Consider the following 18,469-nt stretch of genomic DNA (forward strand, 5'->3'; position numbering starts at 1 on the left):
TGTTTATATTTTCCTACTTTGCTCATAAGATTTAGTATAAGTAGTATTATTTGTGATCTGGTATACTCTCTGTGTCATGAGTACTCAGTGTCCATGTTAATATTACCTAAGATGAGCAGTCTCCTGTGCTTCAGGATATTTTTTTTGCTCAATTATCATTCCAGCATTACATTAATCATCTCGATTTTCTATTTAATTTTAACTGCAGTTTGCTTTCCTTCTTCTTTCTGGAGTGTACCCACTTATTATCATTTCAACTAAGCATATACAATTATTAATTTCACTGACTTACATGACAGACAGAAAAAAAAAAAAAAAAAAAAAAAAAGTGCTTGATTAGTCAACAGGTTGTTTTATTAAATATTACTTTACAGATGCTTCATAGTCCTGCTGCTTTCTCTTCCAAAATTCACCCCTTGGGTCATCTGCTGAATGAATAAATGACGATAATTACTATTTGCTCCTAAAAAACACATATTACATAACAACTTATTAGACTATCATTGTGTACTGTATCAGAAAATAAATAAATAAATAAGTAAATAAAAGTTACTTCAATGCTGTATGTTTAGTCTACAAGTCAGAAAACAGTTTGTTGAAACCACATGGTCTTTATAGTATAACTGTTCATCTTTAAACCAAGAGGAATTGTTGACAATAATAATTTATGACTGTCTTTGTTGTCAAACTTCTACTCTTCTGGAATCAGTTTTTTTTTTTTTAAATGTGAGTTTAATGATTCAACTCTGAAAAATAAAGTGTTCACCAGCAAGGCAGCAGGATGCACAAACAAGCTGTTCTGAAAAATAACATAGTGCAGCCCTGTTCTTGGTAATAATCAGTAATTTCATACAAACTCTACATATGCTGTGGAACTCCTTCGTGCACTAAGCACTGGAATGATTGAGTCCACTGTGCAATTCAACACTTACTCATTATCAGGTAATTCATTGCACAGTGGAACTAAATCATATAAAATGTCTGTGTAAAAGCCTAAGAACAGACTTCAGGACAGCTGTCTGTTTCTTTCTAAACATGTTCTTTTCCATGTCTTAAGAAAAAGAAGAATTTACGCTTTCCTTGTATTTTGTACTGGTTTTATCTGTGGATTGTGCTTTTAGATCAATCTCTGATTGATGACAACTGTAAGATACAACTTAGATACCCATACAATCCACGTACTTGCACATAACAGTAAAAAGCAAAAAGTACAGGACTCAGATACCTGTTTAATTTACAAAGCAGCAATTTGAAAATTAAGATGGTAGTGAAAGTAAAAAATAAAAAAAAAATGTACAGTGCTAAAAATGAAAATATTTAGTAAACATGACTTTGTTTAGGAAATGTAATCAATATATCATGAAAGATAAATCAAGGAAGACTAACAGTAAAATAAATCTCACTTCCCAATTTATTTTTTGTTTATGAAAAATCATGGAGTTTATGAAAAAACATTAGGCTTTCTTGGATAAATTATGAACAAATGCTTTTAAGCCCCTGAAATTCTTCAGTGGTCAGTAGGTAGGCTGAAATTCACAATTACATTCATGTTCTAGTATCAAGGCACCCAGGCATCTAATCTTTCCCAAGGTAATTTTTTACAGTATTTTTCTCCTTTGAATTGGGCTCAAATGTATTTAAGCCAACAACAGCTCTTCCTGAACCTATTTGATGTTTTATTTTGTCTTACAAAATTTCTACAGTGTAATGAAAGGTGAAGAGATGAAGACTTTGATAAAGCAAAAGTTTTCAAAGTGATTTTGTTGTAAAGCGGAAAGGTAAAAGAGGCACCACATGCAGGATGCAATGAGATCATGGATGCAAAAAGTCCTTTTCTTATGGAAAAACAACATCTTTCATAAAGCAGTTGCAGAGTCTGGGAAAATATCTCCTGATCTTTTCTGGGGAAAACTTACATAGGAAATTTTTCACAGGTCATGGAAGGATTAGTCTTGAAATACATGTTAAAAGAGACTGAGTAGAAAGGCTTATATTTTGTGTGGAACATCCCTGGAAAAAGGTCGGGAAGAGTTCATTTCAGTGTGGCCAGGAAGTCCCCTCTAAGGATACTAGCTACTGGTTGTGCTTCGTCAACTTCCTGGCCTGCCAGTGAACTGAGGTGTACACTGCTTGCCCAACCACAGATGCCAAGGGCATGTGTTCCAAACAGGAGAATACAAGAACATTAGATACTTTCTCCTGGGGCACTGAACTCTTCCCCAGAAGTAATATAGGTGTAAGGAGTATGTGTGATAGGGGAGTATGTGTGCTGCTTAAAATGATGTTAGTCCATCGATTGTGGGGCTGAAATCTTGTACTTCCCTTTCAAATAGAGACTATACTGTTCCACATCAGAATCTGGAGAGTTTTCATTGGTGGGAGCTTGTCTACTACGTCTCCTCTAATTCTCTTTCCAGTGTCATTCAACGAAAGGCTACAAGCAGAGCAGCTGCATTAAAATAATCCTTCAGTTAAAAAAAAAAAAAAATAATAAAATAAAAATTAAAAAAATCACGAATTTAAATAAAAATGAATGAAAAGTAGTGAATGATTCATATGCCTTGTGCTTATGTTCATACAACAGAGAACAACAAGGTTAACTTTGATTGTTAAATAACAATAGCTTTTTGTATTGCTTTCAAAGCACAAGGAAAGTGATAGATCACAGATCCTTCTAAAAACACTAGCTTTGCCCTGTGGCTGATACACAACTTTGACTGCAATTGATCAAAGGGTACATAGTGTTTTTCCTTTCTGTAGTGAAAGACTTGATAATTCTTTTAATAACAGATTCCTTCACTGGTCAAAACTCACTAGTATCCTTATCACACATAGACCCTTCAAATATTATACAGTAGCTATGTTACTCAGGTCATACTTAAGTAATGCCATATAAGACACTGCAGAATATCTGTGTTGTGAAGATGGACTGTTAAATGGAGAGTCAGGAAAGAAGCAAGGAAGTCTATATGTGTGTATAGTTACTGGTATAGCTGCTGCTAACAAATAAGGAGCAAGAAAAGTACCAGCAGTGAGTGTTCATTGGCACAATGGAACAAAAGGACTAATTGGCAGAAAGGAACTAAATTTCTTTTTAGTTAGAGGATAATTCAACTGGCAAAAGGTATTCACATCATAAAAAAATACATTAGGAGAGAAAAAAAGTTTTGAAATTCCATCTGCACAGTTTGCACAAAACACTTTTTCAGTTCCAATGTGAAAATAATACATAAGCCTTGATAATACGAGGCAGGAAGAAGGCCTATCCAAAATAGGGTGTGTCAACAAAATGCATTCAAAAGTATGTAGTACTTAGATCCTTCTCCTTCCTGCTTTCTCAAACAGCAAAAATGGGCAACGCTTGATGATCACCAGCCTTCAGAGCTGTGCTGCACTTGAGTCAGAAAAAGGTGCCTCTGTCCTGCAGATGGACTGCAGAACTTACTTTTCGATCCTTGTCTGATTACCAGGCGGAAAGCCCCAGTAAACAAAACAAAACAAAACAAAACAAAACAAAACAAAAATTACTTTTCCACAATTTTGCTTTGGAGAAATATGATTTTCATTCAAATCTATCAGTATAGGGAGGCTCTACGTAGCCTTGCTTCTTTGCATCAGTACATGTACAAAACAGACAATGTCTACCGCATTAAGACAAAATACTATATTGATGATACCATGTGTTGGCATAGATATTCCTTGATTTCAGTGAATTTTCTAGTATTTTTTAAGAAATCATTGAGACCATATGTTACTTGATATTGATTTATGTCAATGTGTCAGTTATACACTGAATATTTCTATTTAAAATAACATTGATTATGTATGCATTACTTATTGTTATGAAATTAATTTGAAAACAACAAAAAAAAGTTATGTGAGAAAAGTATACAATAATTTTGCAAAAATCATAAAATCATAGAATCATAGAATTAGCCAGTTTGGAAAAGACCTCGAAGATCATCAAGTCCAACCGCAGCCTAACCATAGTACCCTAACAACCCTCTGCTAAATCATATTCCTGAGCACAACAAAAATCAGATATTTATAAAAGAATGTAAAAAATCTCAAGTCTCATAAAATTCATACTCCTTAAATTAAAAAGGAAAAAGGACATTAAAGTTAGTAAATAAAGCATTGCTATTTTAGGAACAAGCCTTTTCTTTCTTGAAAGTACTGAAATAAATACCCTCTTAATCTTAAGTCTCAATACCTTTATATGTTATTTGTATGAAATTCTTATTATCTTCCATAAAATCATTTTACCTCTCAGCACTGCTTTTCACCAGATGCTGTCTTTATGGTTCTCACATTATTTTAAGCCTTGCCACCAGTTTGCAGTTAGCTATTTTTTTAATATATTATCTGTAGCAAATTCATACAACTTTCTTACTTGAGAATTTTAATTTTTTTCTCCACTGAAAATTTCTTCAACTCAGTTTCATTTCTCTTTACTCAAAGAACTGGGGATACAAAACATTGTATATCAACTGTTTTAAGCTGAAAAAATGTGAATCATTGCTTCATTTAAATCAGACAGCTTTATCCTTTAAGGGAGATTAAAGCATTACTGTCTGGTCAAAGCACTGTTTTATAGGAATACCAGAAAAATGTTATTGCATGAATGTATTTCCAGGATATTTTCAACATATATTCTTCACACCACTTGCTTGCATCAAAAGTTTAAAGGTAAAAGTGGCTAATGCTTTTTCTAAACCATCAGTTGTTCCAGTGAATGAACTCCCATGAATTTTTACCCTCTTATTTTTTGCAGAAGTCTTGGATTTAGAACAATGAAAAACCACAATTTTTGCAGAAGATATTAAGAACAATGGGCCAAAGAAAAATACAAAGGTTAAAATGACTGAAGCTATTAAGGGCACAGTGACTGCACAGACTCCTAAACACTCAGAAGACCAAGTAAAATGTGCCTTTTAAAAATTATGCTAATGATGATAAAATTATTTCTTGTAAAAGTTTTGGGATTAAATTTTAATTACCGAGGCTTTCAATCCATTCTATTTCAGTAAATGAAATTACCCTTTCTTGCAGGAGAGGATTAAGAAATTTTTGAATATATATATATATTTTGTTAACTTTTCTAATCACTACAATAACAATAAATGGTACTTCAAGTTCTCCCTCATTAAGAGAACATCAATACTGCATAGTACAGAACAGCAGTAGTTACCCCAAGACAGTAAGCAGCCACTTAGTAAATACAAAATAGATAAGCAAGCACTGAGCGTCATTTTGCTGTTTCCCAGGGGTAAGACTGATGTGAAATTTCAAAAAGTTCTCTAATAAAGAAAAACAAGTTATGCACTGATTTTGTATGCTCAAAGCAGGAGATTGAAGTAAGCTGGCAGCAAGTTTAGATGTAGGAGTCTCGACATCCTCTACTCAAAAGAATAATGTCCTTAGCGCCAGCATATAACAATATTTTAAGTAGAAAGCTGCTGTATTTGACACTGCCTATCTACACAGACACATTCTTCTAAAATGATTCTGCAGGCAATCTGGGAAACACCACAACACTAAAGGTTAATTAAGAAGTAAGAGATGACAAATCGTGCTGTACTGCAAATCTGTACATACCTCAAGAAGGCAATGAAGCAGAAGGTAAAGAATAAATGCCTCCGGTGTTCAGTTATCTGCTTATTAAAACAAACAAATTCTTTGGGGGGGAGGTTAGGGTTAGGGGGGAAGAAAAAGAAAAAAAAGAAGTTTACAAACATCCATTTACAGTTTCTAAATAGATTGGTAAAACGCTGGACAAGAATTTGTCCACGCAAATCAAAAGGATTATTGTGCAATTCTCAGCCAATTTTCCAAGGGCTTTACAAACAGCAGGATCTTAGACAAAAGGTCGATATAACATGGAGAAGAAATGTTTCAGACAGTGGATAATGTGCTTCAAATTCATGACAAATCTCAGAGGTTTTCCTTTCTCTAAAAGCACGCAAAGTAATCAGGTCTACTTGTGCCTATATATATAGAATTATCTTTAGAGGTATTCACTGCATTTACTTTGGTTCAAGTCTGGAGAGGAGCTGAGATGTTGAAAAAAAAAAAAAAAAAAAAAAAAAAAAAAAAAAAAAGCACTGAAAACAAAAACACTTTACAGAATCATATAATTATATAATGATTTGAATTAGAAGAGATCTTTAAGACCATGTAGTTCCAAACCCCCTGCTACAGGCAAGGAAATCTCCGTCTGGACCAGGCTGCCCAAAGCCCCATCCCGCCTGGCCTCGAACACCTCCAGGGATGGGACACTCACAGCCTCACTGGGCTACTTGTTCCTTGTTCCCTTATTTCAGACTGTAAGATCTATCTAGAAAACGTGGAAACACTGACAAGCATATGAAATATTCTGACATTCAGTAAATACCCTTGACATATTCATTTTATCCTTTCTTCTGGATTTCATTGCAGTACCAGAAATGTGCATCTCTCATCCTTCTCCACTATAAACAGTGTTGTGTGATATTTTAATTTTAGTTATATATTTAATTACTGTATGTCTTAGATTCAGTTTTGATGGAATTCTTTTCTTCAGAGTGATGCTATGTTTTGGTTCCAAGAGAAAAATGCTGTTGATAGCACACTGATGTTTATAGTTGCTGCTAAGCAGTGCTGTACACAGCCAAGGTCATCCCCAGCAAAGAGCCCAAGGAGCTGGGAGGAAACAGAGTTAGGGCAGCTGACCTAAACTGGCCAAAAGGATATTCCATATCACATGACATCATGCAGAAGGAGATCTGCAGAGCATGGGAGTTCATCTTGCTCTCTTCTGCTGCACAAGGGACTTAGCTGGGCATCAGCCAGGGGGTGGTGAACTATTACTAGGTCATCACTTGTTATATATGTTTGTATATAATTATACAGTGTAAACTACTATCCTTTTCCTGTTCTCTGTCTCAGTAAACAGTTTCAGTTAAACCCACAAGTTCTTTGTTGTTTTTTCCTATACTCTCCCCCAGCTAACTGGGAAGGCAGGGAATAAGTGAACCCCTGTGTTGAGCTCAGCCACCTGCTGCGTTAAACCACAACACAATCATAGTTCACCACCCGAGGTCTCATGCTGAGAACAAAAAGAATCTATCAGTCAGAAATGGGATGCTTCATCAGAAATCCTGTTGTGAAATTGCCACAGTAATGCTTTGCCAGACACAGTTATTCCTAATGATTTTAAATTGCTTCACTTTGTTTATAACTAATTTAAAACTCATTTTCTGTGGTAAGCCTATTTTACACCACTACACGACAGCAAATTAGTATGTATTAAATTTCATTAAATTCCAAAACAGCTGAGCTAGTGTTTTCTCACCACAATGTTAATGAGGAGAAAGGAATTACTCATTTTAAAATATGAATCAGCAGAAAACTCCCTTTGGGAAAATGGACAAGTGTTGAAGACACCAGGCAAGAACTGCAAACATATCAATTATCATCATATTACTATTATGATATTAATATTACTATGACTATATCTTTTTTTTTTTAATCAAAAATGAAACATTTTTTATGTTCACTGTACATTTTTGTTGCTGGAAAACAGGAGCATTTCTGTTCAGTAGCTTTAGTCATTTGAATATTTAAATGTTTTAAGGAATAAAAACTATACAAAACCAGTCACAAATCTTTATTTAATAATGTCAGCTGGGATTATAAGCCATAATCAAATAAGTTAGCTAAAAATCTGGAGATTGTTTTTCAAAAGAACTTAGAAGATAAATACTTTCTTAAATACATACAACTGCAGGCAAACAGTATTTCCAAACACAGGAATATGTTTATTCTGAGCATATCTCTTTCCATACAGCAGAGACGTTGTGCAGAGAGAAGGAAAATTGATTTATCATCAGAGACAATGTCTTGTTTTACCCTGTAGTCTTATCTGAAGAACATTTACTTCAGTTTTGCTGAACAGAACTATGTCAGACTTGTTTGATCCGAAAGCAAACCCTGTGTTCTTAGGTAAAAAGGCAAAAGGAGCAGTCACACCTACAGAGAAAACCTTGAATAGAGGATGTAACAATAACATGAAGAAACTGCCATGATGTAGCAGAATATTTTCATTGTAAATTATTTCACACTTGAAATCTTAGCAACCATAGAGCAAAGAAAATAAAATCTGTGTTGACAAAAAAAAAAAAAAAAAAAAAAAAAAAAAAAAAAAAAGGCTGAGAAGAAGGTAATATTCAGTGCTGTGATCATTACCATTGGAAAGGCCATGCTAGCTTTGGATGGGTGTCCCTGATATTATTTCTAGCCTTTCAAGCTTTTCTAATTCCTACTTGCATTTTTCTGAAGGCCTGCATTATACTTGCAGTTTCCTAGCCATTCACCTACCTTCGATAAAAATGAGCACGTATTACAATACTTTGAGTTTCTTAGATGTATGAATTTCTGAAGGCTTTGTCTTCTTTAAACAAGTTACCAGCTGCTTGTTCCATTGCTTCCTTGTACATTTTGTTTGTCCTTCTCACATAGTGAGCTTTCTGGCAAGTATTATCAGCTAGGAAATCACAACAGCAAGACTTCTCCAACAGCAAGATTATTTTTGCTAATTTCAGTATAATCTAAATAGTTGCTGAAGACTGAGTCACATAAGCATAGCTTATTACTGGGTTTTTTCCACCATCTGTCAGTTACAGCTTCCAAGTTTTAGAGTTTCACTGAAGATAACTGCCTCCTACCTACTCCTGCACTTTGAAATATTTTTAGTAATGCAGATTGTCCTTGATTTCATCCAAAAATCATGCACTCTTTCCCACAAATAACTGCACTTTTCAGCCATTATCACTGCGTCTCAGTGGAGTTTTCTGAAGCACTCTGTGAGGCACAGAGCAAGAATCTCACACAGAGGATTCCTACCACTGTGCTATCTTCACAGACGAGTAGTATCTGCATGTTCAGTAGAAGGAGGAATGTACCACAAGCTTTGATGCAGACACAAATCACTGAATCTGAACACTAAATTTTATTGCATATTGCAGGGGGTTCAATTTTCCTCCAAAGTGAGAATCTGTGTCTATTTCCTGCATGTTGTTTACAAATCTTCAGAGACAAAAAGCTTTCTCAGTACAGTTTGATGTGGTTTACAGGACACATCTTTGGGCTTCCTTATTGTTCTCCTTGCATCAGCCACAAAATGTATTAAAAAATATGAAAATAAAAATATATTAAAAAAAAAAAATAGAAACCCTTCAGAATATTAGACATCAAACTTAAAAAAAAAAAAAAAAAAAAAAAAAAAAAAAAGATTACTACCTCTGATCCCCATTCCCATTCATTGCAAGAAATGCATAAAATAATTTCTTGAAAATATCAAACTGCATCTTGAATACCCATTTCTAATTTCAAGTCAAACTCAAAGAAAGCAGCTCCGGTATTCTACTAATCTTGGTTTTTAACATAAACAAACCAAGATCTGTAAGTCTTTCTCCATGAGACTTCCTCTCTTGATTCACTCCTTTCTACATATTCACCTCCAAATTTTTATTTCTGGATAATATCTTAAAAAGTTCAAAATCTGTTATTTCACAAAACAAGAAGATCAACAACAAGAAAAACAACCCATATTTTAAGAAATAGAGGTAAAAATTAGGTAAAAAAACAGGTAAAAAAGAAAAGAAAGAGAGATCCAAAGCAATATCTAAGGTTTGGAAGACCTTGTGACAAGAAAGTCTATTTGCCTCTGTCATGGTTTTGTAATTTTTGCTATTGGTACTCCACATCATAACATTATGTGGAGCACAGAGAAGAAGAACTACACATCCCAGAGGGCCTCACAGTCAGAGAGGGAAATATGTCACGGAAGTGATGCTGGCTCTCTCTCTCACTGCTTGGCTGCAGGTGTGGGTGTGCTTCCAAGCTATGCTCCTTCAGTTTCAAAGTAGGCTTTTCGGTCTTCAGGAAACTCTCTCACTCTTATTTTACTTGATTTGTAAGCCTCAATTTTAATTAGATTGTATTATATTGTGTTATCTTGTATCCTGATATCATAGTAAAATAAGTTATTTTCTCCTTAGATTGTTGCAACTACTCTAGGTTTGTTCCTTGATCCCAGCTCCCACCTCCCCCCCCCCCCCCCCCCCCCCCCCCCCCTTCCCCTTTTCCCTTCCCATTTTTGGAGTCAGGTGGCCCACAGACCTACAGCCCCCTCTCACAGACATAGATTGATCTAGATAACTCCATGACAGCCTTAAATTTGTTCTTTGAAAGATGGGAATTCACTGTTATCCAAAATGGAAAAAAAAAATGTTGGTTACCATCATCAGCAAAATATAAGCTGCCAACAAAACTTGCTGAAAGATCTTACAAATCTGATTGAGTGATAAAAGAGCAAATTAAATTCAATGTTGGTAATACAAAATCAATTACATGGGCAAAAGCCAAATTTCACACACACAGTGACGGAATCTGAATTATCTATTATTAATAATGAAGATCTTAGATCTTAAATAGATAATTCTATGAAAATGTCATCTCAGTGCTCAGCAGATATTAAACAAGTAAACTGAATATTAAGAATTAGAGAACAGAACAGAAAATGTCATTATACTATGACAAGAATCCCTAAGCCTTTCTTTTGAATATTTTCATCTGATCTCAAAAGAAAAATAGCAGAATCAGAAAAAAATAAATAAATAAATAAATAAAAATTAAAAAAAAAAACAGGGAAGAGCAACATGGATGTTGAACATCTTGGAATTGTTTCTTCTATCATTCCAGCTTCATTGAACTGAAGACTTTTTCTTTCTTCTGATTCTATTTCCAGCTGGAATGCACATAACACAAATGGATGACCTTAATTGAGTGTCATCCAGGTGTTTTGTGGAATAAGACAGCAGTAATGTGACTGGATGAACATGTTAAGCTGCTGACTTGTAACAGTCTGATGGTGATAACACAGTGCACTACATGGAGTTTTTCATCTGCACGTTGGGTCTCAACATAAACCCTGCTGCTTGAAGTGAGATTGCATACAGAAATCTATGGTATCTTTCCAAATACAACTCTGTCTTTTACATTATGCTTCTCAAAAATGTGTATTTACCTCTTTAGCTGTAGTATCCTACTCTTGCCAAGCAAGTGAAGATTAACAATAGAAAAGATATTTCCCTGTCACTGTTAAGAATTATTGGGGTGCATTAAAAAGAGCATGGGCAGCAGGTTGGGGGAGTTGATCTACTCTCTACTCTGCCCTGGTAATGCCTCATCTGCAGTGCTGTGCCCAGTTCTGGGCTCCCCGGTACAAAAAAGACAGGGATCTCTTGGAAAGAGTCCACCGGAGGGCCACAAAGATGGTGGAGGGCCTGGAGCATCTTCCCTATGAGGAGAGACTTAGGGAACTGGCTCTGCTTAGCCTTGAGAAAGGAAGACTGAGAGGGGACCTGGTCCAGGTCTATAAATCTCTGAGATGTGAGGGGCAAAGTGGAAAGGCCAGGCACTTTTCAGCAACGCGTGGAGAAAGGACAAGGGGAAACGGCCAGGAAGTGGAGCATAGGAAGTTCCACGCAGATGTGCGCAAGAACTTCTTTATGGTGAGGGTGAAGGAGCACTGGAACAGGCTGCCCAGGGGGGTTGTGGAGTCTCTTTCTCTGGAGATATTCAAGACCCGCCTGGACGCCTACCTGTGCAACCTGGTGTAGGGAACCTGCTTTGGCAGGGTGGTTGGACTCGATGACCCTTGCAAGTCCCTTCCAACCGCTGTGATTCTGTGACTGTGTGAAATCTGCCAGCCTGGGGAGGAGCTTTGCTAAGGTGCTTTGGGAGCGGGGTGACGCTCTTTACGGTGAGGGTGATGGATCACTGGAATAGTCTGCCTGGGGGCGTTGTGGAGCTTTATTCTCTGGAGATATTCAAGACCCGCCTGGACGCCTACCTGTGCGACTTGGTGTAGGGAACCTGCTTTGGCAGGGGGGTTGGACTCAATGATCTCTGGAGGTCCCTTCTTTCAATTCTGTGATTCTGTGAGACCTTTTTTTTTTTTTTAGTGGATAAAGCAAAAAAATCTCCTTCATCATTAACAAAACTTGCTGCTATTTATGTGTTCTTATTATGTCTTGAAAATATTTCTTACAGCTTTTGCTTAGTTGTTTTTTCTACTTATGTTCAGAATAAACTGTTGTTCTTTCATTATATCAGATTAGAAACAGAAAAATAATGTTGGAGCAGATCGAGATAAATGTGAAAAACATATTTTGGAAAAAGCACTTTTTTCTAAACACGTGTTATCTCTAGTATGATATTCATATTACATTTTGACACACTGAACACAGAAAAAACCACAAATGGAAAGTTAACAAATAAAAAGTTAAAAAATAAAAAATAATAATAATAATAAAAATGCTCTCGTTCCAATGTGGGTTTGCAGCAAAACACAGATCATGACAATGTGAAGGATTACAAACAAACATATATACTGTCTTTTTTTTTTTTTTTTTTAAAGTAGTGTAAATAACCATTTGATGCTTCAGTTTAAATGAGCTACAATCCTGTTTGCATTAGATATAATGCTGATTCCGTGTCTGCTCTAGAAGGCATTTCTCTTCTGAGTAAACTGGTCAGGATGTAAGGAGAAACCGTGGAACAGGTGGGCAGACGATCTGTCAAAAGCAGCCATAGCAGAGTTTGAAACCAAATCATGACTCCTGAATCCTGTATGTAATATTAATGTACTCCTACATCACCACTACCCCACACATACATCTATTTCGTGAGCCAGAGTGACTGCAGATGGATAGTAACTAACCAAAACTCAGTTAGCAGGCTGTGCTCTCAGATCAGTGCAACAACCAGCAATAGCCGCAGAATTCATGAGTCACACCTCATTGCTGTACTTGTACAGATTGCAAGCAGGCCTTTTGTCTTTTTCATATAAGCTATGACCTTTTCTATTGAAAATAATCTCTTCTGAATGTTCAAATAAACTACTCACACACCTACAATAAAAATAATTGGTATTGCACTTCCTTCACTGTACATTGGGCACAGGAGGATTTATTGCCCATGCACAAATCTAATTTTTCCTAATGTTCTGATGAGAATGATGTATTCACTGCTGGTGGAGCTTAATGTCCTTTTAAATTCTAGAATCTTGGAAGTTAGAAAAAAACATAAACACTATAGAGAAAGACCTTACTTTCTTCCATGGCAATCACAGGACCCAAAGTAATTTTATTTTCTAAGGCAAGAAGTTCAAGCCAAGAAACCTATGTTTCCAGCACTTCAGTTGAAAGTAAACAAGCAGACCTGATACTGATTTTTCTTGTTCAAAGGAACTGTAAATGTTAAGTTTGCTGCTTCTTGATCCAGTAAGAAAAATAAATACTTGTTCAAGCCTACATTCTAAGTTTTGATTTCTGAATACCCTACAGATTTCTCCTCATGCTGTAGGTCAAACTCAGACAAAGATTACCTGATAATTTTTAACAAGGTATCTCACAGAGCATGGAGAAGATTTAGAAATCAGATCTTTGCTAAGCAGAGATTTAACTATATTCTGGGAGAAGGGAAGAAAGTTGTTATTTGTGTTTTAACTTTCTGCTTAAAATAAACTCACTCTGCAAGATTTCATAATTTAAATTAAATTGCTTTTCAAGATTAAGCTCTTAGGTGCCTATGTTAACAGCAGGGCTAATGTGCTAAGCAAAGTGTAATATTTTATTTTAATGCAGCTATTCTTAGCATCATCCTACTTTAGAGGGATTTTATCAAACTAACAAAAAATGCCTCCCCCACTCAGATCCCACTTTTCAAGTGAATTGTACATTTCTGACTAATCATCACTTTCTACAAAATGTATTTGCTTTTGAAATCTACCTGACAGGTCTTTTCATGATGCATTTAAACATATTACACTGTCTATAAAATACTGTGACAATGTATTTATGGAATCGTTGTGGGGAAGCCAAGAAAGGATAGTTATATTGCAGAAATTGCAATCGATTCATTAAGACAGCACTGCAAGAGTCTGCCAATGGTCACTGGATTACCCTCAACAGTGAACAGCTGGCAAATGATAACATATATTGTAGAATCATAGAACCATTAGGATTGAAGAAGATCTCTAAGATCTTCTAGTCCAACCTCCTGCCCATCACCCCATCATGACCATCAAAACATGTCCCTCAATGCCACATCTCCACTATGCATCTTTAAGCTGTAGGTTATGGAGCACTTTCCTCGATCAGCTCCCTACTAGTCTTCCCGTGGACACTGTTCTTAACAATACATCAATTAAGCCACATTATCCATTGGCAGTGCTTTAACTTGCTAGTGTTTCTTCTTCAAGGAAGTGTGAACCCTGCCACATCAACAACAAGAAAAGAAAATGTTCAGTATGCATTCAAGCTGCTTTCTGAACCTTTCAGGTAGGACAGAGTTATGATATCTTCAAGAACTTTGTCTGATATGTTTCCAGTTTTTACTTGACCTCTATTTCTATAAAGCCAGGATGCATCTTTCAGAAGATGAAATTATCCACTCGAGTTTAAAAAAAAAAAAAAAAAAAAAAAAAAAAAAAAAAAAAGGAAAAAAGGAAAAAATATAACAACATTTTTAATAAGTTTCTTTAAAAAAAAAGCATAAAATATATAAAAATATACAATTCAGGACAAATTTGAATTAAAATAGACCTAGAAGAATTGAATTTTCAAGTTAAATATGTTTTAGCAATCTACCCAACCTTGCAAGGCTTCTTGCTGCACAGAATCTATCTTATGTGTGGTGAGAATGGAAGAATGGATTTCTCATGGAAATGCTATTGCAGTGTGTATCCAGGGTATAAAAAAAAATGGCTTACAGAAAAAGAAAAATGCCAAAAAACTGCTTACGTTTTGGTCCTGTAGTCCTTTGATGACCTAATGGTACATAGAAGTCACAGTGAAAATAGATCTGTAATTCTATATAACTGATTAGTGCCCAAGGTTAACATTTCCCTGACTAATCTCAGTTCTGCTGCCTTACAGTGATCCTTGGCTATTTAAACAACAGTGTTTGTCATAAACAACATATGGGCTGAATTCACAAAAAATGTTTTGAGGGAACTTGTAGTGTCATCATTGCTGTCTCTAACCAGACTAGAACAGAAGTTGATGAACCAAGCAAACTATTATTAGCCTTATATATTCAACCTATGCAGCGATGTTAATATATATATATATATAATATAAAAACACCTAATAGGTCCATCTTGCAGAATCATTTATTCTTTTGATGATAAGAAAAACCTAAATGTTCTCCTCACAAAATATTGAACAAATTTATACTTGTTTTTTCCTTGTTTCTATTTCTTCGGAGTGCATGGATATTTTGTTTAGACTCATAGTGTTACTGTGTGGCAGATCCAGCTTCCTATTTCCTCCTTTCCTCTTCTGACCATCGGTCAAGAACAAAAATGCAAAAAGAAATTTATTACTAAGATTGGGTATAGGTGGTTTTTGAGTATTTAATACTAAGGTTACAATTTTTAAAAGCCCAGTTAAGCTCTAACCCTAGCCTTCTTTTCTTTTTCTGTCACGTTTTCTGACAATTCCATGATCATCTACACATATAAAAGAAAACATCTAAGCTAAACCTTTTTTATAGCTAGAAAGAAGGCAGCATCAAATTGCCTGAAGGATTAACCTACAAAGCTTAATCTGCATAGTAGCAATAAGTTCAGCAAAAAGTACAGTATCATGACCTCTGTTGTTGAAAATGACTGTGACAGTGAGGGTGTCATAGATTCATAATTAGAACATTTCTCTACTCAACACACTTTGATTTTTGGCTTGCTGCAGCATGAGAATACCTGTGTCTCCTATCATTCAGGAAAGACTTTAATCGACAAATTACAGGTTACAATATATGTCAGGAACAGCCCTTTGCCTACGCCAATTTATCCTCCTTTAATGATTAGCCTATCCCCTGAGCAACCAAGGAATATTTTCCTAATTTTAGAAAAAGAACAATGAATTGTCAAGAAAATAATGACTTATAAAAACAGAAAATCCAAAAGCGGTGGAGAACTGAAGCCATAAATCTGGGTCTATAGTTATAAGAATTTCACTCATATTCATCTAGGGAGTCCATGCTGAGATGGTTCTCAAAACAAAATCTAAAACTAGCAGTCTATAATGAAAAACCAGCAAACAACCAAAGATTATCTACCAACATGGCTGATACAAGCACTAAATCTAGCATAAATCTAAAATTAAATTACATTTTCATACAGTTTAAAAGAAACCCACTGATTTTTTTCTATTTTTTCTTTTCAGTTCAGCAAGAGCCTGTGAACCAGTCTCAAGGCAATTCAAAACTAATTTTAGAAAAAAGAAATAAGATACTAAGAAAAAGTTCTTCTTGGAAAGAGTAGCAATGCATTGGAACAGGCTGTCCAGGGAAATGGTAGAGTCATTATTCCTGGAGGTGTTCAAGAGTTGTGTGGCTGCATCACTGAGAGATGTGGCTAGTGTGGGGATAGGTCAACCATTGGACTAGATGATATTAGTGGTCTTGCCCAACCTCAAAGATTCTATCAACACATGATTCTACATTGTGTCCAAATAGTAGTCCCTGAAGATTCATTATCAAATGTTCACTAAGTATGACCTGAATTTTGAAATACAGAAAATACCTTAAATAAAATAAAAAAAAAAATAATAATAATAATTAAAAAAAAAAGTAATAAAGAAAGAAAAGAAAGTCTGCAAGCCTGAAAAAGTCAATAACGAAAGCACAATATACAGTAGCTAAAACTGACTATCTGTGTAAAATCTGGTTTGAAAATTAATTCCTTGTCTAAAAGATTCTACAAATCCTGCATTCACCTACAAATTCTACACTCTCTTACAAGTTCTATACTCCTGTATTATGGATTCCAAAGTGAGCACAAGCATGGGCTGATAGAAGAGTCAGGTAGCTTAATATACAATATTTCAATATATGTCAACACCAAAAGCAGAGAGGATTTCTTGTATTATTTTTAGCAGTTACAGAAGGTACAGTTTCCCACATAACTGTGCACAAAGTTCTGATATATTTTTGCATTTGTAAGTTGGTACAAACAATTCAGGTTCCTTTCTTAAGCTTGGCTGAACCTGGATCACTACATGAAGTGAGATGGTTTTCTCATTAGATTCTTTTGAACTGTCTTCCAAAACTGTGTCCTTATACTGAAACTTAAGGTGGAGAGAGAAGCATAAAGATAGTGAAGGTTATGTTTTGTTTTGTTTTTTTTTTTCCTTTTCATTAATGTCTGATGCAGAGATTGTGAAATAGGGGGGAGAGAGATTGGGAGAGGAAGAGAGAAATGTGGAGAAGTTGTGGCTTAAAAGCTGGTTCTCGGAGTGACAGGGATTGGTAAATAGTACATTTTTATTTTGCTGGAGTTGATTTATCAAATGGCATGACTGCCTGGGTTATCTTCAGAAAGATACTTCTGCTTACTGAAATGTATAGGGACAATGTATAGGGACATCTTACGGTCACTAGAATATTGACTCTAGTATTGACTAAATTTTGTAGAACACTCAATATTCCCTAATAAAAGAATTACAAAATACCAGAAGCATCAATTATCATATTGTACTGGGGACTAATATAAATATGTATACATATGATCAGATTCTTCAGTTATTAGCTTATGTTTTAGCTTAATTTTTCTGGTCAAGACATTTTGCCCTGAAGTTTTGCTGAAGTGATCACTACATTCGGTCCATAATATCACATAATGTTTCTATGCAGCATTAAAATAAAACGTTTCAAAGATAAACATTTTCCATTTTTGTACTGCTGATCTCTGTGTTCAGTTTTTAAAGCTCTGGAGGCACTTTTTTGACGTAGAAGCTATATAAATGTAAATCACTTTAATCAATTCTGCTACAACATAAGCGTTTCACAATGCTCATAATACATATTTTGGAATTATTTGGGTCTTATTTCCAACTTTATTCAGCAAAAGAATTTCCTAGTTTAACCTCAGGGTCAGAGTCTATCAAACAAACATGATGCAAGTAACAGTTAAATTCCACAATATCATTTGCATGACATTTTTCACTCATTTTCAAGTCAGAAAATGTTTTCATTTTCCAAGCATTTATTCACTGCATAATATTCTATAAAGCTTCATTCTTTGGTTTTCATTTGCTGGAAGAAATTATTTTTTAAAATTCATTAATTCTACAAAGCTTTATTCATAAAAATCATACACTCATGTTAAGACAGATGGCCTAAAGCATGAATCTCCATTTCAAATGGAAATACAAATGCTTTTTTTTTTTCAAAGAACAGAAGTTTCTACCAGATCCTTTATGTTTCTTTATCTATACAGCTAATAAAAAGACAATTTCTAGACAGAAGATATCACGCTGAAGAAAGTCATCAACCTCATTTAAAAATGCAGATATATCCTGAAATATACTTTCCTATTTATCTGTGTAGCTTTACATCTGAAAAAGTGAGACAAACTTAA

The 18,469-nt window shown here is 35.1% G+C and overlaps 1 long non-coding RNA gene across 1 annotated transcript in view; it reads right to left on the reverse strand.

Annotated features, from left to right (window-relative positions):
- Positions 1 to 332: 332 nt before the first annotated feature.
- The window catches only part of LOC140263746 (uncharacterized), a 192,419-nt gene continuing 174,282 nt past the window's right edge, over positions 333 to 18,469 (reverse strand). Inside the window, exon 4 of the long non-coding RNA XR_011905949.1 lies at positions 333 to 428. This is a non-coding gene — a long non-coding RNA (uncharacterized lncRNA). The remainder of the gene's footprint in view (positions 429 to 18,469) is intronic.

The sequence above is a fragment of the Excalfactoria chinensis genome, chromosome Z (genome assembly GCF_039878825.1).
Source record: "Excalfactoria chinensis isolate bCotChi1 chromosome Z, bCotChi1.hap2, whole genome shotgun sequence".
NCBI classification, from domain to species: Eukaryota; Metazoa; Chordata; class Aves; order Galliformes; family Phasianidae; genus Excalfactoria; species Excalfactoria chinensis.